Source organism: Megalobrama amblycephala, linkage group LG21 (assembly GCF_018812025.1).
Source record: "Megalobrama amblycephala isolate DHTTF-2021 linkage group LG21, ASM1881202v1, whole genome shotgun sequence".
Classification (NCBI taxonomy): domain Eukaryota; kingdom Metazoa; phylum Chordata; class Actinopteri; order Cypriniformes; family Xenocyprididae; genus Megalobrama; species Megalobrama amblycephala.
In genome coordinates, this window is record NC_063064.1 from 19,383,333 (window position 1) to 19,401,459 (window position 18,127).

The window sequence follows — 18,127 nt, forward strand, 5'->3', positions numbered from 1 at the left end:
GTCTTGTCTTGGTCTCAACACACACTGGTCTTGGTCTCGTCTTGGTCTCAAACCCTCAAAGTCTTGGTCTTGTCTTGGTCTCAAACCCTCAAAGTCTTGGTCTTGTCTTGGTCTCAACACACATTGGTCAAAGTCTTGGTCTTGACTCTGTCTCGTACTGGATTGGTCTTGTCTTGGTTTCAATCCCTCAAAGTCTTGGTCTTGACTTGGTCTGAACACACTGGTCTTGGTCTTGTCTTGGTTTCAATACCTCAAAGCCTTGGTCTTGTCTTGGTCGCAAACCCTCAAAGTCTTGGTCTTGTCTTGGTCTCAAACCCTCAGAGTCTTGGTCTTGACTCTGTCTCGCCCCGGATTGGTCTTGTCTTGGTCTCAACCCCTCAAAGTCTTGGTCTTGTCTTGGTCTCAAACCCTCAAAGTCTTGGTCTTGTCTTGGTCTCAACACACATTGGTCAAACTCTTGGTCTTGACTCTGTCTCGTACTGGATTGGTCTTGTCTTGGTCTCAACCCCTCAAAGTCTTGGTCTTGTCTTGGTCGCAAACCCTCAAAGTCTTGGTCTTGTCTTGGTCTCAAACCCTCAAAGCCTTGGTCTTGCCTTGGTCTCAGCACACATTGGTCTTGGTCTTGTCTTGTTCTCAACTCCTCCAAATCTTAGTCTTGTCTTGGTCTCAACCCCTTAAAGTCTTGGACTTGTCTTGGTCTCAGCACACATTGGTCTTGGTCTTGTCTTGGTCTCAACTCCTCCAAATCTTAATCTTGTCTTGGTCTCAACACACACTGGTCTTGGTCTTGACTAGGTTTTGGTTTAGTTGGTCTTTGCAACAACACTAGAAATATGTTTTGGTGAAGTTCAATGTGATTCCATTGCATTTGTTTTTAATTAGTTGACTCAAGAGTCCTTCACTTCAGTATTTGTGCACTTGTGCTAAAGAGTCATAGAAATGTCTGCCTTTTAATACAGAAAATGTATTTAAACACTATGAGAAATGTAACATACCTCAACAGTTGCTTCATAAGAACAGAAAATTAATCCACAATATGCATTAGCGTAACAATAACCAAAGATTAGCAACTATAACATTTAGAAAAAATGATTTTTAAAAAACAACCCAGTTGACATTCCAGTGCTAGATAAATAGTGGACAAACCAAATGATGGGTTACACAGTTTAACCCAGCACATTTTACACAATATAACTAAGCACATTTTAACCCAAATGTCAATTTTGACCAAAAGCTGTGCTAATTTTACATCATAAATGGTTAAATGGTTATTTCCATTTTTCCTTACAGCAAAGTCTGAAGCAGTATTCAGATGCTGTTAAAGATTCTTTGATGAATAGAAATTGAAATAAAAGTAAATTTTTTTAGGGGGGCCCATGATGAAGGTTGTGTTTTGTTGGAATTTTAGAAAACAGTTCAGCAACCTCAACGTCAACTTTGTTTTCCCTCAGTTTTCAAAAATCCATTTGAATTCTACGCAGCGTCCAAACAACAACAGACGTGACCTATAAGGTTGTGAAATGGACACTGCACTCTGGCTGTCAAAGAGCGCAGAGGAAAACATACCATGATGTATGAGTAATTTGAACAGAAAATCTAAAACCTATCCACATTCCACTCTTGATCTAGCAGCACACAGCAGACATTCCTGTGTGGGTTTTAAAAACCACTGTACTCATAGCCTGTCACAGACATGCTATTCTGATTTGTTCTCTGTGGCCTGTAGCTCAGTCAAGCATCATCTCATGTTTACTGGACTGTCACATGCCCCGGGCTTTGAAATTTGAGTGGCTTGTTTCATAGTCGCAGATTCTGAATGGCATTCGTCAAGTTTGTATGTCACTGAGATTTGATAAAGACACACAAAGTGGCAATAACTCTTGCGTTTTTTCGAAGGTCAAAAGTTCTAAATAGTAGTGGTTAGACTATCTGTTCTTGATGTTTGCCTGCTTCCTGTTGCTCTTTGCTGAGTTTGTTGTTGCTTTCAGCACTGAAATGCATATGCAACATATCCCTCTGTTGAGCTCAGTGTCTTCACAGTACTCAAGATAACCTTTTAATAAGGCTCATTCCAGCTGCATGCTTGATTCGGTCTATATGATGTGTTATAGCTTCCCACAGATGGGAAAATGATGAATGGATGCTCATCTGATGTATTCATTGCTATAAAAAGAAATTCATTCCAGTTTTTCATAACTCTGTGTTTGACATGCTTAAAATGGAGCTTTATTATTCTTGTATTTTTATTTATTGTTGGTAAATTGTTTCATACTATATTATACTATATTTTATTCTATACTATATTATACTATACTATATGTTGTTTCATACTTACACATTTTTCTATACTATATGCTATTTGATACTATATTATGCTATATATGCCTTTTAATACTTTATTATATATTATATATGTATTATATGGGTCGTGACGTGATGGGTCATTTTTTTTTTGTCCAAAGGCCTTAATAATAATAAATAAAAAACAAAGATATGACATCCAAAGTATGTAAGGTAGTACAACTAGATCTCTTTTATTGAATCCAAAAGGCTTTAATTATATTTTGCTACAAAGGTATTTTAAAGATTTTGAAGTGTCAAAAGGTCATTCAGTTTAACCGTCCAAAGGCCAATACAGCCATTTCATTTGTGATTAAAATATCTAAAAATGTAATGAATGTATATATTTTTTATTCTGGCATGATTTTATAACATCATATATCAACATAGTGCAAAATGGTATTAAAATTATGTGTAGAAGTCGTTGCTTTTATGAGAAAGAATGTATGGAAAAATGAATTTCATTGATGTCATTCGGAGTAACCAATATAAAGGGACCATTTTGGATCAAGTCATGCGATCAATATCTTGAGACAAGATGTGACATCATTCAGACACATGCAAAGAACCACATGATTGTGAAGCAAAGTAACTAACTCTCTCTTAACTATTTGAAAAATTAATGTTTTTACTTGCTCATACACGTCCCGAAACATTAGGTCATTTGGTACAACTGCTATAAAACATGGAAAATGTTGTAATGGTTTAAAAACTTTACTAAATATAAAATGTTTGATTGTCATTTTGTTAGCTAGCTAGATACCAGCCTGTTAACAATGTTTGAATATGTTATGTTAAAAATGACAAAAGCAGTGTTAATTGATTATAAAAAAACACAAAATCTCATCGTTAACACTTAATAAAACTTCAAAATTAATTATATCTCCATTATGGTTTTTTTACACTTTTAAAAATCTTGTTCGTCAATGACCCAGAGAGATATATATATATATATATATATATATATATATATATATATATATATATACGCTTGCCCATTTTTCCTGCTTCTAACACATAAACAAATCAGTGTTATTCACTTCACCTTTCATAATGTGTGGTCATAATGTTATGCCTGATAGGTGTATTTTATTCTATATTGTATGCTATTTCTTATATTATTACTATATACTTTATTACACTGTATATTATTCTATTATAAGCTAATAATGTTTCAGGTTAGTGGAATATTAAGATCTAAGAAATGGAAAAAGATTTTGGATGAAAGTGTTACAATTATAAAGAAAACATTTGGAGGTTGGATATATTCAACTCTTGGTGAATATGGAAGATTTTCTTTGTTGTTCTATTTATGGAGCACTCTGCCTCCGAGGTGTGATGATCAAAGAAGACGGCTCCTAAGTACAATGCTCTGGTAGACGTACCCAGCATTTTCTTAATGGTAAGAGCTGCCAAGACTCTATATTTGATGAGTAGTTGCAGCTAATTTTCTTTCAACTGAATGTTAATTAATGACTTTCAAAAAGTAAGGACTTGTAATGTCACCATATGTAAAATGTTTTAGTGGCCAGTAAGATCAATGCTTTTAATGAGAATCTTTTTCGGCGATGATACACTGACATAAATGGGATTTGATTTATATGTATGTATGTATGTATATATATATATATTTAATCTTAATAGAGTCGGTTTAATATTCTATTTAGTTCTGAACAAAACCATTATATACTGAAATTTTTTTTTTTTTTTTTAGTTTTAACTTCATCGAAGCAGAGGAGTTCTGCTCAGGTGAAATGTCATGTTTTGTTAGGCTTTTCTGTTTTGTTTGGCCAACTTAACATAAACTTCATAACCATTGTTCATCAAATATACCTTTGATGGTCACTGTAGAAAAAACAAGAAAAACACAAGTAAGGAAAAAACACTGACCAAAAAAAATGGCAATTCAGCAAAAATACATGAATCATTTCTCTTATGTACACACTTAAATTAATTTGTGCTTTTTAACAGTTGAGCTGGGTTCTGCTTTAAAATTCATCTGGATGTGAGGACACCCTGTCTTCTCATCATTGTCTTATCAGTCATGACCTCTAACTTGATGCTGACTGGGGAGGGTTCAAATGTCCATCAGGGAAGAATCAATTCAAGCTTCCCTTCTCTGAAACAAGTCTAAACAAGTTAGAGGGTGTGATATATAAGTCAGCAACTTGTGCATGAGCTTTGAGTAAAACAAAGTTTCACTCTCCTTCTGAGCATCTGTATAAAGTGAACATATCAAGCGACCATTGGTTTTTTTTTTGGGGTTTTTTTTACGTAACGTTTAGGGACAAGGTTATCTGAAAAACATTGTGCCCCAATAACAGAACAGTATGGATGAATCTAATTATTATGTTAAAATAGTAATAGGCTTGTTAAAATGTATCTATCCAAACCAAATAAATACTCATTTAACTTTTTTCTTATAATCTTTCTTTATAATATATAAAGGAATATAATGCAATACTAAGCATCTCAAACAAATGTACTGCAACCAGTACTTTCTTAACACAGCTTACCTTCCAGATGGACTAATAAAAATATCTATGTCCTCTTGATCACTGAAGCTGCATAAAACAATTTCAGTCAGCGCTGGTCATTTTTGTGTGCAATATGCATGAGACGCTCAATGCATGAAATATGGGTGTTAATCCAATCAAAGATTGAATTCTGATTAGATTAATTAAGAAGAGTGGCCTTGTCTCTTTCACATAATTGTAAAATTACTGGTTATATATAAGAAGTGTCTAATACTCACTAAGGCTGCAATTATGTGATCAAAAATACCAAAAAATACAGTGTGAAATACACTGCCCGACCAAAAAAAAAAAAAAAATTAATTGGCAAATACTTAAGAGTCTATGGATAGGTCATTATTACAGTGATTATTATTATTTTTCTAGCATGTTATATGTTTGGGAACGGTTCTTTTAACCCTAAAAGATGGAGTGTGTAGCTTTTCATTTCTTTCACAGAACATGTTGAAAATGGTTGAGCTGCTTAACACTCTGAGGTCTAAAAACGCGCCGGCGCGTTTTGCAGGTTTTTTTTCACATTGCAGCAAAACAGACTTAAAATACTCTGTCATTTTTTGTCATAGAGCCATAAGCAATACATCAATTGAAACTATAGAATATCTCCTTTTATTTGTATACACTCAGAGTAAAAACAAAATGTTGTGCTTTTTGTAAAATAAAGAAAACTAACATGATGCGTGATCTCTCATCTCCCTCTGAACGAAGTCCAATCTGATAGTTCTCAGAAAATGAAGTGTAACTTAGTGAATACTAATCACAAAAAATTCATACTTATGTCTAACAAAACATTGAAATGTCAGGTTTTAAATCGTGCAAGTCAAATCGAAAACAAACATTCTGTGTTTATGTAATCTGTATGAAAAGAGAGCCATGTCAGAAGTCCGTCTACAACCTTCAATACCCAAAAGTCTTGTGAACACAGATTTAATATACTTTTATTGGCCTTATATCAGTGACTTAAGTTTTTTGTTTTTTCAGTAACCACGCATAAACGTTATTCCTTCAAAAACACAAACATGTACACACATGTTCCTCACATATTATGGTAGCCTAGTTTGTGCTGAATACAGTGTAATGACACTTGTGTCATTAATATGTTTATGAACAACTGAAAAAAGCACAAATGTCAGGGCATGTCAAAACTTCTCCAGGCCCCAAATCAGCCTCAGACTCCAGAGGGTTAATATGCTATGGAAACTGAAACTTTTTTCAGTATTCTTTTTCAGGATTCAGGATTTATATGAAATAGTTTTTTTTTTTAAGTTTTAAAGTATTTCTAGTCAGTTTTAAACAATTTAATGCATCCTTGCTGAATAAAAGTATTCATTTCTTTAAAAAAAAAAATACTGGCCCAAACTTTTGAATAGTTGTGTATGTGCCTTCCTGGTACTTTTTTATTTTACCATTTTTTATATTGTTCCTGTATACTGAAGACAACTTTTAAATGGAGGTGGACAGCAAAGACTAGTGATGTGCAGACAAAAAATCTTGAGTGGACATTTTATTAAAAAATAATAGTAATAATAAAATCTTCTAGGTCACTGGCCAATTCAACCAAAGATTAAGTTATATGTGCACTGATGTCAGGGTTTTCAGTTACAAATAATGATGTTTTTTCATGCTGGAACAAATTTTGGAAAACATTGAAATTCAAATAAATTAATGGTATTCTTTGTACTTACAGGAAAAGGAACTTTTGCAGAGACTGAAATGGCATATAAGGCAGTCTTGACAGATTGGCCACTGAGCAGCATGACAGCTGCCTCCTCATCCCCTGCTAGCATGCAGACTCACAGGAAACTATTGGCTGTCAATCAAATGGAATTTCTAAATAGTACAGGCATGAGGGGAATATATGTGGACTACTGCAATCACTGCAAGTACAGCTGAGCTGCCAAAATGATGGAATCCATAGGCACCGAGCATGAAAACCTGGAAATGGAGATTTGATTCTTATGTGCAAAGAGCAAATTGTGGGATTTTCTGTCTTCCAAGTCCCCGTGCTAAAGTCCTAACACGCTCGGATAATGAGTATGTAGTATACATTTCTGTCAATATTTCAGCAGATACTTGTGACAGTTTTACACAGAGTTCTGTTTATTTCCCCTCACAGCACCACAAGAACTTGTGGATAAATTATTTGGATGTCCAGAAATCCGCAGTGGCATGTAAACCACCTGGAGCAAAGCCTTTATTTAATGCTGTCACAAACAGAGGAAATATGGTCCGGAGATAGATAAGGTGGGTTTATGTTAGACTTTAAAGCGGGCATTGACCCTGATGTCAAGCCGCTTGTGATCAGGTAGAGACTCTTGCTGCATCCAAAATCACATACTTTCTGAGTAGGAACTTGATTTGAATTTGAATTTACTTTGTGATCATTAAAAAAGTAGGTTCTATATAGTATAAATATGGGTAGTATGAATTAAATTCAAGGGTACTACATCTGCCATGTTGCTACGGTCATGTGACCAGCATTAGTTCTTACATCACCACCATTCACATATCCTCTCCCATCGCCTCAGTGTGTCCGTTGCTTCCACACAATTCCACAAGTCACAAGTCATCCGGGTACTTTTCGCCTACTATATTCAGACATACTACTCTTTGTAGTTGAAGTATTCGATTTCAGATGCAGCATCTGTGTTTATTTGCATTTACCCATGAACCACTCCATCATATTATGCTGTTTTAATAGAGCTAATTAAAATGTCTTCTAATGATCATCAGCTTCTGATTTCTGCTAACAAGTGATACGCGACAGCACCTCTCCAGTCGATATGTCTGTGTGAAGTATAATTGCAAAGTGTTTGTTACACTTGACAGGAGACCCACTTTAGCAATAATCTCAGTCGGTGTTATTGATCTGCGCTCAGCAGGGGCTTGTGTTCCACTGCATGAACAGGGTGTGTGCGGCAGGCCACTGCCAAGAAACTGACCCCGTCCATCAGTCCAATGAGAGGAAAGCTTCATTCACACAACACATCTGGTGCCAACTCATTTGGCTTGTTTTACCCTGAATATGGGAGAATTTCTCTCACATTGATGGATACATTTATTTTTTCAATATTGGCTGATATTGTTCAGTATTTTTGACATTTAAGTAAAGTTTTTACATTTAGATTACACTTACTTTCATCTAACTGTCACGAGTGGCTGTAATGAAGTGCACAACATTTAGGAGTATAAACAGAAAAAAATAAATCCAAAAACCAGACAGAAGATTACCAGTAGTAGAACATATTATAAACTAAAGACAACACAGAACAATCAACAGAGGAAACTAAGGGTTTAAATACACAGGCCCCTGGTTTCACAGACTTAGTTTGAGCTGTTTTAAATGAAAGCAACTTGCACAGACATATCTTAAAATATGTCACTTCCATTGTTGTGTCTCAAGATGCACACCAGTAATGTTGTTTTTCTAAGGCATGTTTATAAAAGCTACCTAAATGTCCTAATTGAAGAGGCGGAGACCGACAGAGCCAAAGGGTTGGAGGGATGAAGCGCAGCTGACATACAGTGGGTACAGAAAGTATTCAGACCCCCTTAAATTTTTCACTCTTTGTTATATTGCAGCCATTTGCTAAAATCATTTAAGTTCATTTTTTTTCCTCATTAATGTACCCACAGCACCCCATATTGACAGAAAAACACAGAATTGTTGACATTTTTGCAGATTTATTAAAAAAGAAAAACTGAAATATCACATGGTCCTAAGTATTCAGACCCTTTGCTGTGACACTCATATATATAACTCAGGTGCTGTCCATTTCTTCTGATCATCCTTGAGATGGTTCTACACCTTCATTTGAGTCCAGCTGTGTTTGATTATACTGATTGGACTTGATTAGAAAAGCCACAAACCTGTCTATATAAGACCTTACAGCTCACAGTGCATGTCAGAGCAAATGAGAATCATGAGGTCAAAGGAACTGCCTGAAGAGCTCAGAGACAAAATTGTGGCAAGGCACAGATCTGGCCAAGGTTACAAAAAAATTTCTGCTGCACTTAAGGTTCCTAAGAGCACAATGGCCTCCATAATCCTTAAATAGAAGACGTTTGGGATGACCAGAACCCTTCCTAGAGCTGGCCGTCCGGCCAAACTGAGCTATCGGGGGAGAAGAGCCTTGGTGAGAGAGGTAAAGATGAACCCAAAGATCACTGTGGCTGAGCTCCAGAGATGCAGTCGGGAGATGGGAGAAAGTTGTAGAAAGTCAACCATCACTGCAGCCCTCCACCAGTCGGGGCTTTATGGCAGAGTGGCCCGACGGAAGCCTCTCCTCAGTGCAAGACTCATGAAAGCCCGTATGGAGTTTGCCAAGATGGTGAGAAATAAGATTCTCTGGTCTTATGAGACCAAGATAGAACTTTTTGGCCTTAATTCTAAGCGGTATGTGTGGAGAAAACCAGGCACTGCTCATCACCTGTCCAATACAGTCCCAACAGTGAAGCATGGTGGTGGCAGCATCATGCTGTGGGGGTGTTTTTCAGCTGCAGGGACAGGACGACTGGTTGCAATCGAGGGAAAGATGAATGCGGCCAAGTACAGGGATATCCTGGACGAAAACCTTCTCCAGAGTGCTCAGGACCTCAGACTGGGCCGAAGGTTTACCTTCCAACAAGACAATGACCCTAAGCACACAGCTAAAATAACGAAGGAGTGGCTTCACAACAACTCTGTGACTGTTCTTGAATGGCCCAGCCAGAGCCCTGACTTAAACCCAATTGAGCATCTCTGGAGAGACCTAATAATGGCTGTCCACCAACGTTTACCATCCAACCTGACAGAACTGGAGAGGATCTGCAAGGAGGAATGGCAGAGGATCCCCAAATCCAGGTGTGAAAAACTTGTTGCATCTTTCCCAAAAAGACTCATGGCTGTATTAGATCAAAAGGGTGCTTCTACTAAATACTGAGCAAAGGGTCTGAATACTTAGGACCATGCGATATTTCAGTTTTTTTCTTTTTTAATAAATCTGCAAAAATGTCAACAATTCTGTGTTTTTCTGTCAATATGGGGTGCTGTGTGTACATTAATGAGGAAACAAAAATGAACTTAAATGATTTTAGCAAATGGCTGCAATATAACAAAGAGTGAAAAATGTAAGGGGGTCTGAATACTTTCCGTACCCACTGTACATACAGCCCAGAAGTCAGTGGCGTAGGCAGAGCGATACAGCAGAGTGGAGTCAAAGGAGGAGCCAAGGGACTGAAAGGAAAAATCAGAGGTGGAGCCAAGGAACTGGCTGTTATGGGCAGAGGAGATGGGAGAGGGAGGCTGGGTGGGATCTTTGGAGACACAGGAGACTTGGATCTGGGTGGGACCAGCGGAAACGCAGGAGACCAAAACAAACACGTGAGACAAGAAACAAACACATGAGAACAAAAAGATATCTAAAGTCAAGTCAAGTCAAGTCAAATTTATTTATATAGCGCTTTTACAATTGGTAATTGTTTCAAAGCAGCTTTACATATTAGAAGCACAGAAAAAAGGGAAGTGGTTAAAAATAAGCTGTACAAACAAGCGTGGTAATATGTAACATATACAAGATGGTGCTACATTAAGCCAATGTCGGCTGACTCCCAGGGGTGGAAAAAACCCCCTAGGAGAAAAACCCAGCGTGCTAACACTGGGAAAAAAGTCCTAGGAGGGAAAAAACCCCTTGGAAGATATATATAATATATGTAAATGGATATGGAGATCAAAATCTGAATTATACATTTTTATTATAGAGATTAAAAATAGATTATATATAAATATATGTAAGCGGATACGGGGATTAAAAATCTGAATTATAGATGCAGCCAGAACTGGATCTGTAGGCCCATTGTCTCCTGGGCTACGTTGTAGTCAGGTCCAGACACAGGTTCTCCATCTGATCTGGATACGGCCTGGATCCAGCACCCGGCAAACCTCAGGATAAGCAGAGAGACAGATATTAGCGTAGATGCCATTCTTATTCTGATGTACAGGTATATCTAGTGTTATAGGAAATGTTCTCGGTTCCGGCCGACCTAATTATTGCAGCGTAACAATCCTTTAACGGATTTGAAAAATGTTAATGTATTGATAATGTGTTATGTGTATGCAAGAGCAAAGAGATGTGTTTTTAGTCTAGATTTAAACTGACAGAGTGTGTCTGCTTCCCGAACAATGCTAGGAAGATTGTTCCAGAGTTTAGGTGCTAAATAGGAAAAGGATCTGCCGCCTTCAGTTGATTTTGATATTCTGGGTATTATCAACTGGCCTGAATTCTGAGATCGCAATAAACGTGAAGGACTATAATGCATTAAGAGCTCACTTAGGTACTGGGGAGCTAAACCATTTAGAGCTTTATAAGTAAGTAGCAAGATTTTAAAATCTATACGATGTTTAATAGGGAGCCAATGTAATGTTGACAGAACTGGACTAATATGGTCATACTTTCTGGTTCTAGTAAGAACTCTAGCTGCCGCATTTTGGACCAACTGTAGTCTGTTTAAAAGCCGAGCAGAACAACCACCCAGTAGAGCGTTACAATAATCTAGTCTTGAGGTCATGAATGCATGAACCAACTGTTCCGCATTTGTCATTGAGAGCATATGTCGTAATTTAGATATATTTTTTAGATGGAAGAAGGCGGTTTTACAGATACTAGAAACATGACTTTCAAATGAAAGATTGGTATCGAAGAGCACACCCAGGTTCCTAACTGAGGACGAAGGTTTAATGGAGCACCCGTCAAGTGTTAGGGAGTATTCAAGGTTTTTTCGTGAGGAAGTTTTTGGTCCAAAGATTAGGATATCAGTTTTTTCTGAATTTAATAATAAGAAATTTCTTGTCATCCAGTTTTTAATGTCAGCTATGCATTCTGTTAGTTTTGTGAATTTGTAGGTTTCGTCAGGGCGCGAGGAAATATAGAGCTGAGTATCATCAGCGTAGCAGTGAAAACTAACACCATGCTTCCTAATTATCTCTCCTAAGGGCAGCATGTACAGAGTGAAAAGCAACGGTCCTAGTACTGAGCCTTGTGGTACTCCATATTGAACTTGTGAGTGATACGACATCTCTTCATTAACTACTACAGACTGATAACGGTCAGATAAGTACGATTTGAACCATGCCAAAGCAATTCCACTAATGCCAATATAGTTTTCAAGTCTTTTTAAAAGAATGTTGTGATCGATAGTGTCAAAAGCAGCACTGAGATCTAATAACACTAATAGAGAAATACAGCCACGATCGGATGATAAGAGTAGATCATTTGTAACTCTAACGAGAGCAGTCTCAGTACTATGGTATGGTCTAAATCCTGACTGGAAATCCTCACAGATTCCATTTCTTTCTAAAAAGGAGCACAGTTGTGTTGAAACTGCCTTTTCTAGTATCTTTGACAGAAAAGGTAGATTCGAGATTGGCCTGTAATTTACTAAATCTCTCGGATCTAGTTGAGGTTTTTTAATAAGAGGTTTAATAATAGCCTGCTTAAAGGTTTTTGGCACGTATCCTAGTGTTAAGGATGAATTAATTATATCAAGAAGTGGACCTACGACCTCTGGAAGCATTTCTTTCAGTAGTTTAGTCGGCATTGGGTCTAACATACATGTCGTTGATTTTGATGATTTGATAAGTTTAGATAATTCTTCCTCTCCTATAGCGGCGAATGATTCTAGTTTTACCTCAGGGACACTACAGTGCACTGTCTGAAGCGAAACTGTGGACGGTTGCATGTTTTTTAATTTTCTCTCTAATATTATCAATCTTGCAAGTAAAGAAGTTCATAAAGTCATTACTGCTGTGCTCTATGGAAACGTCAGCAGTTGAATCTCTGTTTCTAGTTAATTTAGCCACTGTGTCAAATAAATACCTAGGATTATGTTTGTTTTCTATTAAGAGATTTGAAAAATAAGTAGATCTAGCATTTCTTATAGCCGTTCTGTACTCAATCATTTTTTTCTTTCCACGAAAGGCGAAAAACTTCTAGTTTTGTTTTCTTCCAACTACGTTCAGTTTTTCTAACAGCTCGTTTTAGAGCCCGAGTGTGCTCATCATACCACGGCGTTGGATTAGTTTCCTTAATCTTCTTTAGACGTAAAGGAGCGACTGCATCTAATGTGCTGGAAAAGAGAGAGCCAATAGTTTCTGTTGCAGCATCGAGTTCTTCTAAGTTGTCAGGTATACTAAGGCGATGAAACTGCTCGGGGAGATTATTTATAAAGCAATCTTTAGTGGTAGACGTGATGGTTCTACAATATTTATGGCTGGGTGGTGGTTTTGTAGCCTTGGCTAATTGTATTATACACGACACTAAATAATGATCTGATATATCATCGCTCTGCTGTAGAATTTCAACAGCATCAATATCAATTCCATGCGACAGTATTAGATCTAAGGTATGATTACGACAATGAGTGGGTCCTGACACGTGTTGTCTAACTCCAATAGAGTTTAAAATGTCTGCAAATGCCAATCCAAATGCGTCTTTATTATTATCTACATGGATATTAAAATCACCAACAACAAGGACTTTATCCGCAGCCAGTACTAACTCTGATAGAAAATCAGCAAATTCTTTGATAAAGTCAGTATGGTGTCCTGGTGGCCTGTATACAGTAGCCAGCACAAATGTCAACTTACATAATGTTACATAAAGCACCATCACTTCTAAACATAATCCTGACGCTAACGCTTACTTAGTTCATTTTTAAAACACTAAACTTTAGAGCACTGAATTTAAATATCAGCCATTTATTAATGTAAAGCAACTTGCAGCCATTTACGAATGTTATTTAAATTAATTTTGAAAGTGATTTAGAATGACTGGAGAAGAAAACAGAAATTCCGTGTGCCAAACTGATTATGTCAGAGGAAGCGGTTACAGAAAGCTACGAAGAGCGTCGCTGGAAACAGCTGAACTCATTGGCAAATGTGTATCAGGTGCGTTTGTGATTAGGCCATGTTGAATGCCAAACATGGGCAGAAAAGTTTAACAAAGCACTTGTCCTGAAAGATTAATGACATTACGAGTGTCCGACAGAAATTGGATGCACATCAGTAATTAGTCAACCAGACATGCTGCTGGTAGGGTGACAACAAGTTTATTGCCGATCTATATTCAGATTATTGCCATCTTGTGTGTTATTTGAACCTTAAGAGACATTATACTAACTGCATTCCAACGTCTTTCTCCACTGACAGGAGTCATTTTCCTGTAGAATGGGGAAAGATAGCAGATTTCTTCGCCATCCAAACAACTGCCTATTGAGATGATCCTATTGCTAACTGTTAACTTTCTGCAGGTATTGTCATCCTCCTTGCATCAGACTCACTAAAATGACACAGATGTGATTTCCTGAGATGAATAGGACAAAAGATTGATAAACTAACCATTATCAACTCATGAGTGAAATTCATTGATGTATTATGTAACACAAAGCAAAAAAGTAAATGACTGACAGATTGATCGCCAGCATAGGTTTCAGTAATTGGTTCTCAAATGAGAAAATTAAGGATGCATAAAGCGTAAGTCAATCCTATCCCCTTGCTTTGTATCTGCACAATTTAATCTAAATTTAGCATGAATAAACGTGATGGGTAGATATCATGCAAATTATCATATTTTGAGGTGTTGGGTAATATCTTCCCTGTATGTGGCCCAATCAGGCAGTTTTGTCAGTAAATAGCAGGCTCTACCATGCTGAGTAATAATTAAAAAAAGAAATACAAAATCAGATACAGAAATAAATTAATTTACCTTCTGTTTGACATAAGAGTATGGACGTCAATAGAAAAATGTAGTGCTGTAAAAAAAATAAAATGTTTAACTACATTTATCGCTAGTTTTTCATTTCTGAAGCTAATTTATTTAATGAGTAGGATATGACAGGGTTAAGGAAAATGTATTTTTAACTTTTTCTTACTTTGATTCACTATGGTAAGCCTATTATAAGTGTTTATATTTTAGACCTGACAGTCATACAGAGCTGAACAGTTATGCAGAGCAGAAGCACAAACAAAACAATGTTCTTCTACAAAATGCATCCAGTTTTAGTTTTTTGTAAGATATGATTGGTGATTTATCTCCAATCTAAACAATACATCCAATGTAATAACTGATATTAACCATTTGAATCTAATGGTGACATGACATGTCAACAAATGGAAAAGTCACCCAGCTTTTTATCACCACATCAGTTATTATACCTTTAGCCCCAACAATACGGGCACTTTTTACCCCAAATTCCATACTTCACATATTCTTCAATTATAAAATAATAATAATAATGAAAAAAAAAAAAGTTAATTTAATTAGCTTGAACAAAACAGAAAATCATTAACACGACCTTTCTATGTATACATTTGGTAATTTTAATGATTCTCATTTGCTGCTACATAAATGTGAGGTGAGGTTTTTTTTTTTTTTTTTTTGATTTTGAGGAAAATAAAATCAAATGTGTGTCATTTAGTCCTGTTGTACCCTATGTATAACATTGTTACTTGTAATAAACACTGTGGAGAACTAGATTTAGCTACTACTGATAACTACTGATTTAGCCCATAGCTGATATGTCCTTGATCAAGTCATGCAGTCAACACTATATGATGAATGAAACTAGGACTCATTAGATAAACTTTTGTCATTGTATGAATCAGGCCCTGGGGGATTGAAAAGCTTCAGTTTAAAGTGGAGAAACATGCTAAACAGTTTGTGGAAAGACTAAATTGAGCCGTCTGATTAAGATTTCTCTCATATTACATCATATTACAAGGGAAAACAGCATTCGCCTGATGTGCCTATATTTCCATCTTCGGTAGATGTGCCCTTGGAAACCAAACATTGATGAGATTTTACAATTGCCATGACTCCATTTTGTCCTGTTTCTTGGTGCTGTTTATTGATCCATTTCAGTTTCAGCTGTATAAGGAGTGTGCTGTCTCATCTCTTATCAGCATGCTCTGATTAGGTAAAACCATCATGCCAAACAAGGTTTTTATAGAATATGCTGCACACAATTTGGCTAGTTAGTTTGTATTTTTTTTCTCTCTCTCTTCTAATGCAGATAGTATCAAAAGGTGCCAAAGCAAAGGTGCTCTGACTCACCCGTGCAAAATTACTTTTCTCCATGTTGCATGTGTTCTGGCGTTCTGAAATATCCCAGTGCTTTTGTCTAAAGAATTGTACTTATAATTTTGTTGTTTCTGTCAAAGCTCTAATTTGTAGCTGTTTGTTTCACTCAAAAGTGCCTTCGGAACCAGCTTATCAACACATTTGTTATTGTAGGTTAAATGACCCCAATTAACATAACAGATGCAATATTCAGATGTCTGATCGCCAAATATGATAAATGGAAATGACCTCCAAAGTGTAATCCATTAAATGCTGGAATCTTTGTGCAGTCAGGAATAAACACCTTAGCCATTAAACTCGCCATTATCATTACAATTATTTGAATGTTTCAGAATGGAGTGTTGCATCCTGAATAAGTTGACATGGTTCTCTATTACTGTAATGACCATATCCAAATTATTTATTTTGAGAAAGAAAGAAAGAAAGAAAGAGAAAAAGAAAGAAAGAAAAAGAATTGGAGGTATTGGATCAGCTTTTACATAATAAAAAATGATATTTTGACTGAAACTTTACGATTATCCAAATGAAAAGATCTGGGAAGAATAGATAACCTTTAACTGCTATTTGAGCTTTTTCTTTTTATCAGCAGTTACAGGTCAAGCATGACCATTTTATTTGTCCTTTATCAATGTCAGATACATTCCAATTATGAACCCATTGCGTGATTACCGACCTATATTAACCAATATACTCATCGTTATTCTGATGGGTTCGTGTTTCACAACGTAACATTTAACAGCACCGCCACAGTTCATTGGATTTGATTCCCTGGGTTTGTCGTTTAGATGTCTTTCAAATGTTAATATGCCTCACTCCATTTAGATCCGCTTAAAATGACTCCCAGTATTAGAATTAAAGTCAACGCCTGCAGTATTTGTGCCTTGCTTGTGGTCTGTATAGTATGTAAAATTCCAGTGTGTTCCAAAAGTGTCGCTCTGTGTCAAATAATAATGGTAGTCTTGCATATTTCAAAAGAAACGGGATTGTAATGAAAACACTTTCTTGTTAGAACCCCATAATAATACCAAGACACCATACATTTACAAGTGTATATTTATATAGCACCTATTGGTTCTACTTTTGTTTGTTTTTTCAGACCACAAAAAGAGAAATGTTCCCAGTCACACTCATTCATATAATGACAGTAAATAGGGACCAATGACAAGTTTTTAAAAAAGTTGCAAAAGTATCCAAAACTTCCCATGCGACACATCGTATATTCCAAGTGTTCTGGGGGTATATGATAGGGTATGGTGAAAAAAAAAACAGAAATGTACTGAAATGTAATACAACTCTCCAAAAAGTATCCGTGTACTTTCTTCGCCAAGTTAAATATCTCCGGACCGGAACTCCAGTTGTCAGATGACAGTCAAAATGACAGTTGACAGATGTGAATGCGAAAACTTCTTGCTGCAACTAACATAACATGTATATTCATTCACCTCAGAGAAGAAAGTACATGGATTGTATTCCATGTCACGATTTTATTAATCTTGATTTCTTACAATTTGTGTGCTTTTTCTGGGCAAGTTGGAGTGAGTACTCATCCCAGGTCAGATAATAAGTGGAAAAAAAGCATCTCGTTGGGCTGCAATTTTTTTCTCTGAGTAAGGAATGAGTAAAGAATCACCTACCTGCTTCACTTACCTCTTTATATTATTACTCCATCATCTCTCTTGATCTTTTGCGTCTCTCTGATCTTCTGTGTCTCCAGCGTCTTCTACTCCTTACATGCTCCTTACATGCTCCACTGTTCTCACCGAAGTGTGTGCACAGCTGCTCTCGTCCACGACCTCCTCAATCACCTGCAATACAAAGAACTGTCAGTATTTCCATCCATTACTGCATTACTGCTTTGACCTGCTTTTTTACTTTACCTGCATCATCCAATAAACTCTCATATTCATTTCTACCTCATTGTGAGTCTGTGTTCTGTAACAATATGGCTACATTTGTTCAGCATACAGGTGCTGGTCATATAATTAGAATATCGTGAAAAAGTTCATTTTTTTATTATAAATTATTTTTTAAAAATGAAACTTTCATATATTCTGGATTCCCTACATGTAAAGTAAAACATTTAAAAAGTTTTTTTTTTTTTTTTTTTTTTTTTTTAATTTGATGATTAGAGCGTACAGCTCA

At 36.4% G+C, this 18,127-nt stretch overlaps 1 long non-coding RNA gene across 1 annotated transcript; it reads left to right on the plus strand.

Annotated features, from left to right (window-relative positions):
• Positions 1 to 6,562: 6,562 nt before the first annotated feature.
• Positions 6,563 to 17,897, plus strand: LOC125256921. The gene is made up of 3 exons (XR_007182215.1): positions 6,563 to 6,905; positions 6,988 to 7,115; positions 14,056 to 17,897. It is a non-coding gene; the product is annotated as an uncharacterized LOC125256921 (long non-coding RNA).
• The last annotated feature ends 230 nt before the right edge of the window (positions 17,898 to 18,127 follow it).